Here is a 12692-nt window from a genome sequence, read left to right on the forward strand (position 1 = left end):
TGAATTTTAAAGAAAATTATACAAAGGTTAATCTGATATGACTTGCTCAACCTAGAGGGTTTAAAAGCAATCTCGGTGACTAATAAAAAATTGGTTTGGTTTAAAATTAATTCAAGATGATATTTTTTACAAATAAATATTAATATAAAAACATCTTGAATTGACTTGAGTTAACTTACTAAAATCATGATTGAAGGTCACACACACCTTATTGATTTTAACAATAAAATTATCTTTTTATTTAATTATATGTTAGAAAAAATACATGCAGATGGAAAAGAATCCGAATAAAATTATAAAAAATCATTATAAGTTGAAAAAAGACTTTAAAAAGATTGATATATTTTTTTAGAAATAAGGTAAAAATTTAAAGGCATTTAATAAAATAATATCTAAAATATTTTAAATTATTTAATTTTACAAAAATTAAATTTCAATTAAAAAGAAATTAAAAAGAAAACTAAAAGTAAGCCATGTTCATGCCTTAAGAATTTTTTAATTAGTTAAAAAAGAAATTAGATGATGTGTTTTTTGTGAGTTTAAATTTCACCAATTAGGATTTTTAGTACTTAAAAAATTAAATTTTAATTCTTTTGCTCTCAAAAATACTCTTTAAATCACCATAAATTTATTTATCAACTTAAAAACCTTTAAATAAACTCAAAAGCACCAAAAAATAATTTCTTAACCTTGATTTATGTTTTTTAACGATGTAAAAGTTAAAAAATATCTCAATGATATTTTTTATGTCAAGAAAAACACATTGACATCAAATTTAACCTTTTATCAACAAAATTTCACCAATCCACTACTCTCTCTTTCCATAATTTTCCAATAACTTCTATTTTTTAAACATGAAAACTGGAATATAAATTAAATAAAGTTTTATATCAAAATATAGAATTGTCAAACTAAAGAGGGAAAAAAAACCAATAAGCAAAATATTTTGAAAGGGAACTTGTGAACATAAACAACCCAAACCTATCCTCCTAAATAATATAACATTAATAGCCAAAATATGCTCCTAAAAAATCTCAAATTGATTTAAAAATCTAATATATTTCTTCTCTCTTAAAATCTCAAATTGATTTAAAAATCTAATCTATTTCTTCTCTCCTATCTAAGAACACAAAATATCATAAAAACTAAAGCATAGTCTTCCATATTGACACGACTAAAAGATTGATGTCTTCTCCCAGGTGCAGGAGTGTCGAAGTAATAAATAACCCGACAAGACCGGGGTCGAACCACAGGGAGGTTAATTGTACAAATTATAAATAACAATAATACAATAACAACAATAATAATAGTAATAATAACAATAATAATAATAATAATAAAGTAAAAAAGGAGGGTGACAATCCTTATCTTCTCTTGTCTGCCCAAAACGTCATTGATAACGTCAAAATTGGAGCCAGTTGTAAACATGAAAGTTGTAGGCAATTGTCTCAGCTTTCTTGTGTAAAAACTTCAGCTCATTTGGACTTCTAGAACTCCAGATATGGCCAAAATACCGAACAGTGCTCGGGCTGGAAGACAGATTCGGGCTTCTTTGTTGTTGCTACTATTTGGACTTGATAATGGCCTTTTTAGATCTTGGGCTCCATATGAAAGTTGTAGGCCTATGTCTTACCTTTCCATCCATATAAATTTGACCTAAATCTGAGATATATAGCTCTAGATATGACCCAATTACCGAACAGTGTTCCGGTTTGGATTGCACCGACATCTCTTTTCTAAGTTTGGCCATCTCTTTATCCTTGCAATTTAAGTTCTTCAAGTCATCAATCAATCCTTTCATTTATGTGATAGGCCTGCATTTAAAATGAACATTTACGACAAATTAAAGGTATCTTATATTATTTGATATATTATTATAAAACATGCTTTGGTTAAGGAGTTATTGATACTTCAAGTGCAAAATGATGATATAAAACCATGATAAAAATGCATTTTTAAGTACTAATCACATATCTAATTGATTTGTTTTCTTTTTCCTTATGATGTGATTTTGCTTAAGTTCCAAGCTATAAATCAATTATTCTTATCTAATTCAAAACCCTATAAAAAATCCCCTAAATAGATTTGAAAATCTATTTTTTCAGTCCATAATTGAAAAGGTTATGGAAAAAAAACTTTAAATCGTGATTGAAAGTAAGACTAAGTAATGGATGTGTAAATTTCCATTACAAGTGAAATTCCAACAAGACCTTACTCAATTGCACCAGCTTTTGACTGAAATATTATTGATCAACAAAAAAAAGTTGACATAATGAAGAAATTAGAAGAGATGAGATAAGCTATAGCTACAATATTTAAAGAGAACATCAAAGATCAGCTCACCAAGGTAGAAGAGACTCCTAAAACTATGATTAAAGATATGTCATTCTTCTTACTTAATGGCCTTAAATTCTTGCAATTTGTTTGGCAGGCTTATTCACTATGAGATGGTCATATGTAAAGCATTTAAAGAAGCATAGGATTTCTTGTTACCATCATTCAAATTAGTTATAAACTTGAAATTGTTTTTTATTAGCTAAAATATACGTGGCATTCTGATGGATTTTTTAAACATGATGAAAGTCTTGTATTTTTTTTATATATAAAAAAAACATTAAACATTATTTACAGGGATTGTGTTGATATTTATGGAGGAGGAGATTAAAGGAGATGAGATTAGCTATAACTATAACATTTAAAGAGAACATCAAAGATCCATTCACCAAGACAGGAGAGACTCTTAAAACTATGATTAAAGATATCATTCTTCATACTTATTGGCCTTAAATTCTTGCAATTTGTTTGGCAGGTTTATTCACTATATGATGGTCATATGTAGAACATTTAAAAAAGTATGAGATTTCTTGTTACCATCATTCAAATTAGCTATAAACTTGAAATTGTTATTGATTGGCTAAAATATGGAATTCTACTGGATTTTTGAAACATGATGAATGTCTTTTTATATATATATATATATATATATATATATATATATATATATATATTGAGCATTGTTTATAAGAGTTGTGTTGATATTTATGGTAGAGAAGATGAGTTTAGTTAGTTACGTTTATATTGGGCATGTGATGCTTCACTAGAAAGAAAAAGGGGAGAAGAGGTGGCAACTATTGTAAAAAATAAGAGATGATAATTTTGTAATTTTAACATTCAATGGCTCTTTAGTCATTAAGTAGAATATAATAACAACTCTATAAATAATATAAATTATTTTTGTTGACTTTTTTTTTATAAGCATGTAAAGTGTTATACAACTTTAAAAATTGCTTTGGCCCATGATGTAAATTATAATTCCAAAACAAATGGAGATAAAGTGAGAAAAATTGTTAAATTATAGGAGTGTCACGATAATTTTTCCTATAAAATTACTTTTTATGAATTGGTTTGTAGCTAACAACTTAACAATTTAAGTTAATTATCTATTTTGTAAGGCGAGGGATCCTCTATTAAACCCATAGAAAAGAACATTATAATAACACCACTCCTTGACACAAATATAACAAGAGTTCTTTAAATATGTGTGGATGTCATGGGTGATTAGTACATAAAAGTGCATTTTTATTAAGGTTTTATATCATCATTTTGCACTTGAAGTATCAATAACTCCTTAACTAAAACATGTTTTATAATAATATATCTAATAATATAAGATACCTTTAATTTATGGTAAATGTTCATTTTAAATGCAGGCCTATCAAATAAATGAAAGGATTGATTGATGACATTAAGAACTTAAATTGCAAGGGCAAAGAGATGACCAAAATTAGAAAAGAGATGTCGGTGCAATCCAAACCGGAACACTGTTCGGTAATTGGGTCATATCTGGAGCTACAGATCTCAGATTTAGGTCCAATTTATATGGATGGAAAGGTAAGACATAGGCCTACAACTTTCATATGGAGCCCAAGATCTAAAAAGGCCATTATCAAGTCCAAATTGTAGCAACAACAAAGAAGCCCGAATCTGTCTTCCAGCCCGAGCACTGTTCGGTATTTTGGCCATATCTAGAGTTCTAGAAGTCCAAATGAGCTGAATGTTTTACACAAGAAAGCTGAGACAATTGCCTACAACTTTCATGTTTGCAACTGGCTCCAATTTTGACGTTATCAATGACGTTTTGGGCAGACAAGAGAAGATAAGGATTGTCACCAAGTCAAAAGTTGGTCACCCACTTATCAATTAGTCATCAAATCAATAGTTCCCATTTTTGGCCTATAAAAGGAGGCATTTGCCATGCATTTAGGCATCTTGATTTCCAGATCAAGATCATGCTCTTCCTTTCTCTCTTTGTATTTTTTATGCTTTGTTTTCATTAATATTAAGTTTATGCCTTTCATTTCCTTTCCTTTACTTAGTTAACTTTTATGTTCTTATTTTGTTTATCTATTTTGCTTTCTTTCATTATGTCTAGCTAAGTTAATTATGTCAAGGTGAAAAGGTTACACTAATGGTGTAAGAATAAGTATAATGTAAACTTAATATGGACTTTAATGTTTGATACTAACATGTTTTATATTTGCTATCTTGTTCACTCTTTAATACTTTGCTTGTTAAATGACTAATCTTGATTTATGTTGTATAACACTTGGTACAACAAATGCTTGGCACTTTCATAGCCCATAATGTATGGTATAACCGACACCTGAGCTATGAAACATCAATCTTTTAGTCGTGTCAATGGGTAAATTATTCACAAGTCACCGTGGATTTTCATAACAACTTGGTTTTTTTTTATCCTTTAATTTTTTTATTTAATCCTTCAATATTATATTTACTAGGAATTGAACTTTATAATTTATTTTAGTTTGCTTTTTACAAGGTTATCACAACCTTATAAAAATATCTCAACTTTGGTTTGAAGCTTGATTCTTTGAAAAATAAATTGATTTTGTAATTTGGAATAGATTGAAAATTAGGAGAAAAAGGAAAAAAATTGGCATCCTTTAAAAAAAAATGTTTTAGCACTTTTTTGAGACATTTAGCTGTAATACTTTTTCAAATTTACATTAGGTCCATTTAGTTTGATAATTATATGGTTTAATCTAAAACTTTATTTTGTTCACATTTAAAAAAGAGTTTAATAGGAGATAGAATCATTAAAAAAAAAAAGTGATCAAGTGGTTGAATTATGTTGACAAAAGTTGTGAAATTTGGTGTCAAAGTTTTCTTTGTCAAGAGGAGTATCCTTTTGTTTTTAGGCTTTCATGATGCTAAAAAAAAGTAGATCGAGTTGGGGGAGGTTTTTCGTTCTAGTTTGATTTTGTGTTTCTTTTATCATTTTAAAGTTTTATAGGTTTATAAATTGTTTTTTGAGGTTCTAAGGGTGCTTATCATGTGATTTTAGGTGAAAATGACTTAAAAATTATATTTTTAGGTAAAGAACTCTTTAATTTGTCGATTACCTCTACAATGATAGGAATCTAGGTAAGGAGATAACGAGTTATTTGTCACAATAAACAATGCCTCTTTGATTCTTTTAAAAAAATATTCTCCCAATTTGCAAATGAAATAAAAAAGAAAATTAACTGAAATTTATTTTTTTATTTTTCTATTTTCTATCTTGTTATAAAAAATAAAATAAAATAAATGAAAGTGAGGAAAATTATAAAATGATGGAAATTGACAAATTTTCATTCAAAATATTTTTTTTTTGAAAAATATTATGTGTTTGAAAATACATTGGGAAAAATGGTGGTAAGAAATGGGTTAAGACAATTTCTTCCTCTTTATAATACCTAATGTATAAAGACATTAAACAAATCATTTTTCTTTGATTTGTATAGTAAGTTTGTAAAGACCAAATAAAAATGGGTTGACTTAAAGGTAACCAACGACTCAAATTGAGAGGCAACCAATCTCAGCATTAAATTTATTACAATACTTAATATATAAAGACATTAAAACAATTCATTTTTCTTTGATTTGTATAGTAAGTTTGTAAAGACCAAATAAAAATGAATTGACTTAAAGATAACCAACAAGTGAAATTGAAAGGCAACCAACCTTAGCATTAAATTTAAAATGGATCAAAATTGGAGACCAATCGACCTTAGCATTAAATTTAAAATGGCTCAAAATTGTTAAATGACCAACTTTAGCATGGAATATGAAAGGGTCAAAACTGTTAGGTGATGAGCCTTAACATTAAATCTAAAATGGCTCAAAACTGTTAAGTGATGAGCCTTAACATAAAATCTAATTAAATGGACACTTGAAAGGAAATTATCATCTATTCGATAAGCTTCACTTTAAAATAAAAATGTGATTAATAGGCTTTTTTTTAAAGAAAAATATGATTGGGTTGAAATAAAAATGTCATTGAATCAATAGGATTTTTCTTAAAAGAAAAAAATAATTAGGTTGAAATAAAAATGTCATTGAATCAATAGGTTTGTTTGAAACAAAATTACCATCTAATCAATAAGCTTATTTAAAAAATAAGTTACTCATATAAGGAAATTGTCATCAGATTGATGAGCTTCACTTTTTAATAAAATTACTTTTGAAAGGAAATTGTTATACGATAATAGGCTTTGGTTGAATTAAAATGCTCTTAAAAGAAAATTATCATTAAGTTGATGTGATTAACTTTAAAATAAAAATTCTATATGCAAAAGAGTTTTCCTTTTGAAATAGAATTGCCATCAGATTAATGAGCTTCACTTGAAAAAATTGTTATTTAAAAGTAAGTTATCATCGAATAGATGAGTTTTATATTAAAATATTTACCTTGAAAATTTTATCTAAAAGAAAATTATCATCAGATCAATAAATTTTGACTTAATATAAAAATTTTATTTGAAAAAAAAATTATCATCAAACTTATTGGCATTACTTGAAATGAAAATGCCATTGAATTAATGAAATTTGCTTAAAAGAAGAATCTCATAGGATTAATGGGCTTCATTTAAAAAAAAATCATTCTCGAACTATGGACTTGAAAGAAAAAAGCCATGGAATTAATTTGCTTCATCTAATATAAAATGATCATTGGATCAATAAGCTTGAGGAAAAATAATGATATTATGACTAATAGGCTTTGTTAGAGAAAATGTGTTGTTAAGTGAATGGACTATAAGAAATGCTATCATGGTTGATAAGTTTGAAAATGGTCTAATAGAAAGGCTACCAACCTCAAGTTTAAAAGAGAAATGGGAACTTTGTTGAAGCAATAAAAGATGAGAATTTCATGAATCGACAAGAAAAGATTTGGGTTCCTTTTCTATAACAACAATCAATTTTGATTTTATCTCTAGATGATATCTTCTAAGGTTAAAAGGGAAATAAAATTTGCATGTTTTTAAAGTTTCATCTTTTTTTATGTGTTATTTGCATCTTTGAAAATCTTTGCCTTTAGAAGTGCCAGAAGTCAAGCACTGGTTTGTTTAAATTGTTTAAACATCCAAAATACTTTTAATGTTGACTACCAGTTTTTCCTCACATGTTCTCCAATTTTTATCACTCGATAAGCATGGCTTATCTATCATTTTAGCTTGGTATGAATGGACTTTGTTTGTCATTACCTCTAAGTGATTATAAAAGTACTTGTTCATAAAATCATTTTTCACCATCATCATGAATCTCTACTACTTTCAGATTGTGATAGAGTTCTTTAAATCATCATTTAGTTATTGTGATTATCATGAATTTCTTAAAATAAAATTTCTTGGTTGATCTAATTCTATTCATCTTTTTTTGTGGCGATTATAAGACTTACATCTTTAATCAAATAAGAATTTAGATTTCTTAATCAATGATAAAAAATATGTCATTCAAGTGTCATGATGAAATATTGGATTTTCTCTTAGCACATAGTGAAATGGGTGTTAGTTAGAATTGAAAAAAAATATGGTTATCTAAAAATTCTATCTATTTTTGAAAAAATAAATGGCTCGAATGGATTCTCTGATAGTAAAAGCTTATTTTGGTGATAAGTGTTTTGGTTTTCAATAACAGAGCACGTTGCTTTATATTATGTTAAGTTTGATCATTTATTAGCAAAAGTGCATCGTTCAATGTTATAAAGAATAACATGTAACACACAAATAGATTATGATTTTGCTTTAAACACATCTTTCTTCTCTTTTTAGATTTTCAACAAAAACAAACTATTTTAAATCAAAAAAGTCTTTAAAGGCATATAATGTAAGCTTAGGTTTTTGTTTATGAAAAAAAAGATGTATAAGACCTAAAATATGTTTAAGAGTTTAAAGACATATGATCATTTATTTTGTATGAATATCTTTTAGGCTTACAACTTTGGTTTTGATATTTTTGTGATCGATTTAACCATAATCTCAATACTTAAAGTTCAATCTCATTCTTTATTATTGATATTTTATTTTCAATTTTGGACTTTTCAACCTCATAAAAGACACTTAGGTGGAGGGTTTTTTTTTCTTTTTCGTAATACTTTTCATCCTTTTCATATTTTTTCTCATTTGAAGAATTTCATTTACTATCTAAAATTTTTCAAAATATACCCCTAATATAAGGGGTTATATTAGTCTAGATCATTATCCAAGAAAAATATTTAAGGCTCAATAGGGACAATAAGGGATATATTTTTATTTGTAAAGGATACATCAAAAAATGGTCTTTCTTTATCTCAAATATAAACCTACTCAAGTTGATAAATCTTACTTTATTCAAATATCATTATTAATTAGAAAAACAATAAGGTTAACCTCAAATAAAAAGTGGTGAGATTATGACCTGAATGTGCCTTGTTTATTATTATTTAAGTCATCAAATTATTTGATTCTATTTTGGGAATATGTATATTATTTCAAGTGAGATATTTATTTTGTGTTTTATTAGGTTCAAAAAGGGATTCTATGCAATACTTTATCTTTAAGATTTATTAGAAATGGAAAATGGGATTTTAGAATTCAAGAAGAGGTTGCCCTTTAGCATCTACATAATATATTTTAGAGTTTGACAAATTTTAAATGAATTTTATGTTACTTTTAAATAAACATCTTTTCATTTTATAACAATAATAAGATATAAGAACATGTGCATTTCATTAAAATATGTTGTTCAATAAACAATAGGTGAAAAACAAATCAAAGTTTAAATTTTTATTGGAAAAAAAAAAAGATAAATGACCTTTTTTATAAACAATCACAAAAATGAGTTAAGTGTGCAACATTCCTTTTATTTTCACATTAGTTTCTTCCATTAAACATTTTAGGTTTGGTGACATTCATCATATGCTATTTTCATAATCTTGATAAAAAACATCTACTATGTTAACAATGGATTAATGATCATAACGTGTATTATTTACTTCAACAAATGCAATACCTTAATTTACTACTTTTCAAATTTGATATTTAAAGACTTTACTACTGTACTACTTTAAGCTGAAACACCTAGGACATATTGTATATTTGAATCATGTCACCTATGGTGTAATGATTGTATGTGATTTATTAAGTATAAAAGTAATATGTCAAGTAAATGTTTAGTAAAAAAGATATGTCAATCTTGAACTATCACACTTGAAAAGTTGATGATATTATGAAACTCAATAATAGTTGACATGACTGAATGGCTAAAACTTTTGATTTAAAATTCATCTCCTAATGTCGATAAAACCTTAATGATAGATTTCTAATAATTCCTAATTCAAGCTTTAATTAAATTTAGAAATCTCAAATACTTTAGAAATGCTAACTTTTAGTATTAGGCATGTTTAAATTGCTTAAACAGAATCAATTAAGTCTTCTCATTCAAAGATAAAAAAAAAAGGTGTCGTTTAAATAAATAGGAATTGTATAGTTCATCTTTTCAACTATTTTTCTTTCAAGGTAATATCATATGCAGGGTCAATAACTTAAGGTTAGAATCATATGTCATGGCAATAGGAACTTGTAATGAAAAATGAACATTTTAATTGGTGAGAAGTAAGCCTTAATCAATCAAATATGCATTCAAATATTTTTTATAAAGATGCTAAGTAAGATAGGGTGAAATGACTGTTAAAGATTTTGTTTCAACCAATATGTAAGAGAAATAGGAAGCCACCACCTATATGAGTTGTGATGAGCTATTTCAATATGATGAGGTCTTTTAATTTATCTATATTAAAAAGTTTGTTTAAATAAGTTAATTGATTAACCCTCTTAGCTCCTTATTTTTTACCATTTTTCTTTAATTATTAAGCTTTTAAAGAACAAATTATAATTTTGAATCTTTTAATAATGATCAAAAGTTTAATAATTACTTTGGTGTTCTTAATTTCCAATGAGATTTAGTATTTAAAGACTAGAAGTGATTTTATCACTATCTAAGTCTAGAAAATGAGTCTTATAAAGATTTCAGATCAAGTATTTTATTATTGATCTAATGTATTCCTGAGTCCCCTTTCATCTTATGTCTAAACATAAACAATTTCAACATGTGCTCAACATTTGCATAATGAGTGCATAATAAATTATTGAACTTTATTATGTGATGAATCAAAATATATTAATTCATCAATTTTGAAATTAAAAGTTAAAAACTTTATTCTTTTAAAAATATGTGAAATGATTTAATATATTATCCATATACTTTTGGAAAGTAGTTTGAAACTTTCCTTCATCCAAAACTACAAAAATAACTTAATGCATTAACTCGTATATTTTGAGAAGAAATTTTAATATTTTAATTCATCCAATAATGGGATAGTGTTAAAAAAGTGTTCTATTAGTTTATCATGCAAACCAACCCTATTTTTTCTAAATTCTAATCAACAAGATTTTAAGAAGCAATTTACATTTTGCTAACTCTATTGAATCATGGCGTTTTATGAAATGGACCCTAAAAGCTTATAATGACACGGATGTCTTGTGACTCCATATTTTTAAAACGATAAAAAAAGCTTCAAATCATGTAGTTTATATTGAAATCCTTTATTGAGACAACTCCTCTTTAATTCTTTGTTAGTATTCTAACTTTTATTGGAATTGTTCTTGGATATATCTGAAGATGTTGATTGTCTTTGTCATTAATCTCTAGATTTTTTTACACACTAGACTTCTCTGATGACATTATGAAGAGACATCATAGAAAAAAATTATAGTCGTTATATGCAAGTAGGTTAACTAACTTATTAGTCTTAAAAGGTGTTTTATCGCTTGGGTAAACAAACCTTAAAAAGGTCGACCCGAGGCCTATAAGGCACAAAGAGTATAAATCGAGAAAATCCCATAGGCTACTAATTGTGGCGTTATATACTTTCATCAAGAGTCTAAGGTTTTGTGAGTGCTATTCCAAGGCAAAGCTCATTGGAAGGGCACCTTTAACTCCCCATGCTAACCTACAGAAAAATGTGTGTAAAATAAGATATTGTGTCGTGGGTGCATAGGCACATCTATATCCAATATAAACATATAAAATGCACAAAAATAATAAGATAAAGGTCGATGTATAAAATCCAAGCATAATAAAATAATCATACAAAAAAAATCAAAAAATCTATGTTTTATATTTTATTCCAATGTTCAATGGACTCCATGAGTTCCTGTCTTCTTTCATGAGCCGATTCTTAGTTTTTTTTAAAAAAAAAAAGTTTTGATTTACTTATTTTTCAAATAAAAATTAAACCGAACTAAAAATATTTATCCCTAACTTTTTTTATATAATCTATGTTTTTTATTTTGATAAAACATCATAAAATCTTTGGCATGGGATAAGTTAACCTTCTTGCATAACCTCTTCTCAATTCTTTTCATCTTTTTTTTTTTAATGAAACTTATATTTCTTAACTATTAACTTATAAGTTATAATTAAAGAAAGGGAAAGAAAAAATGTGTTTAGAAATCTTTGATTCAAATTGCATAGCTAGGAGACTTTTAAATGAAAGTTTTAAAAAAAAAAAGCTAAAAAGGAAAATCAACAATACATTATGCACACACTAATAATTACTGTGGATCCTCAAAATAAAATTATTATTTCTCCCTTTATAGTTTGAACTGTATAACTTGCTTTATTAAATTATCTTTTTTTACAAGACTTATTTATCATTACATTGAATAAGGATAATATTATCTGTTAACATTTTATTTATATAGTATAATATTTAAAATAACTTTAAAAGTTAAATTTTCTTAACTTTTTGGGCAAGAATATTTTTTGTTTTTTATATTTCTTATAATAGTGTAATGATTAACATTTAGAAGCAAAAAAATCTATAATTTAGATCCAGAGGTTTTTTTATCTTGTTGTCATGGTTTTCTAATTAATATTATATAAGGTTAGGGACACTTAAATCCTTTAATAAATTAAATTTAAAAAAAATAAAAAAAAAGTTATTAGAATATGTTACCCACTCATCAATTATTAACATGATTACATTAGTTATCTTATTTGATTAATGCTAATATTTGTAAATCTCGTCAGGCATTCATGATTATAATTTATGTTAACAACAAATCAAGTTACTTTTATAGCTTAGGTGTCAGTTATACCATACATACATTATGGGCTATGAAAGTGTCAAGCATTTGTTGTATAAAGTGTTATACAATAGAAATTTAGATTAATCATTTATCAAATAAAGTATTAAGGAGTGAACAAGATAACAAATAGAAAACATGTCAGTATCATACATTAAAGTCCATGTTAAGTTTACATTATACTTATTCTTACACCATTAGTGTAACCTTTTCACCTTGACATAA

The sequence above is a fragment of the Populus euphratica genome, unplaced genomic scaffold (assembly GCF_000495115.2).
Source record: "Populus euphratica unplaced genomic scaffold, PopEup_1.0 scaffold272.1, whole genome shotgun sequence".
In the NCBI taxonomy this organism is placed as follows: domain Eukaryota; kingdom Viridiplantae; phylum Streptophyta; class Magnoliopsida; order Malpighiales; family Salicaceae; genus Populus; species Populus euphratica.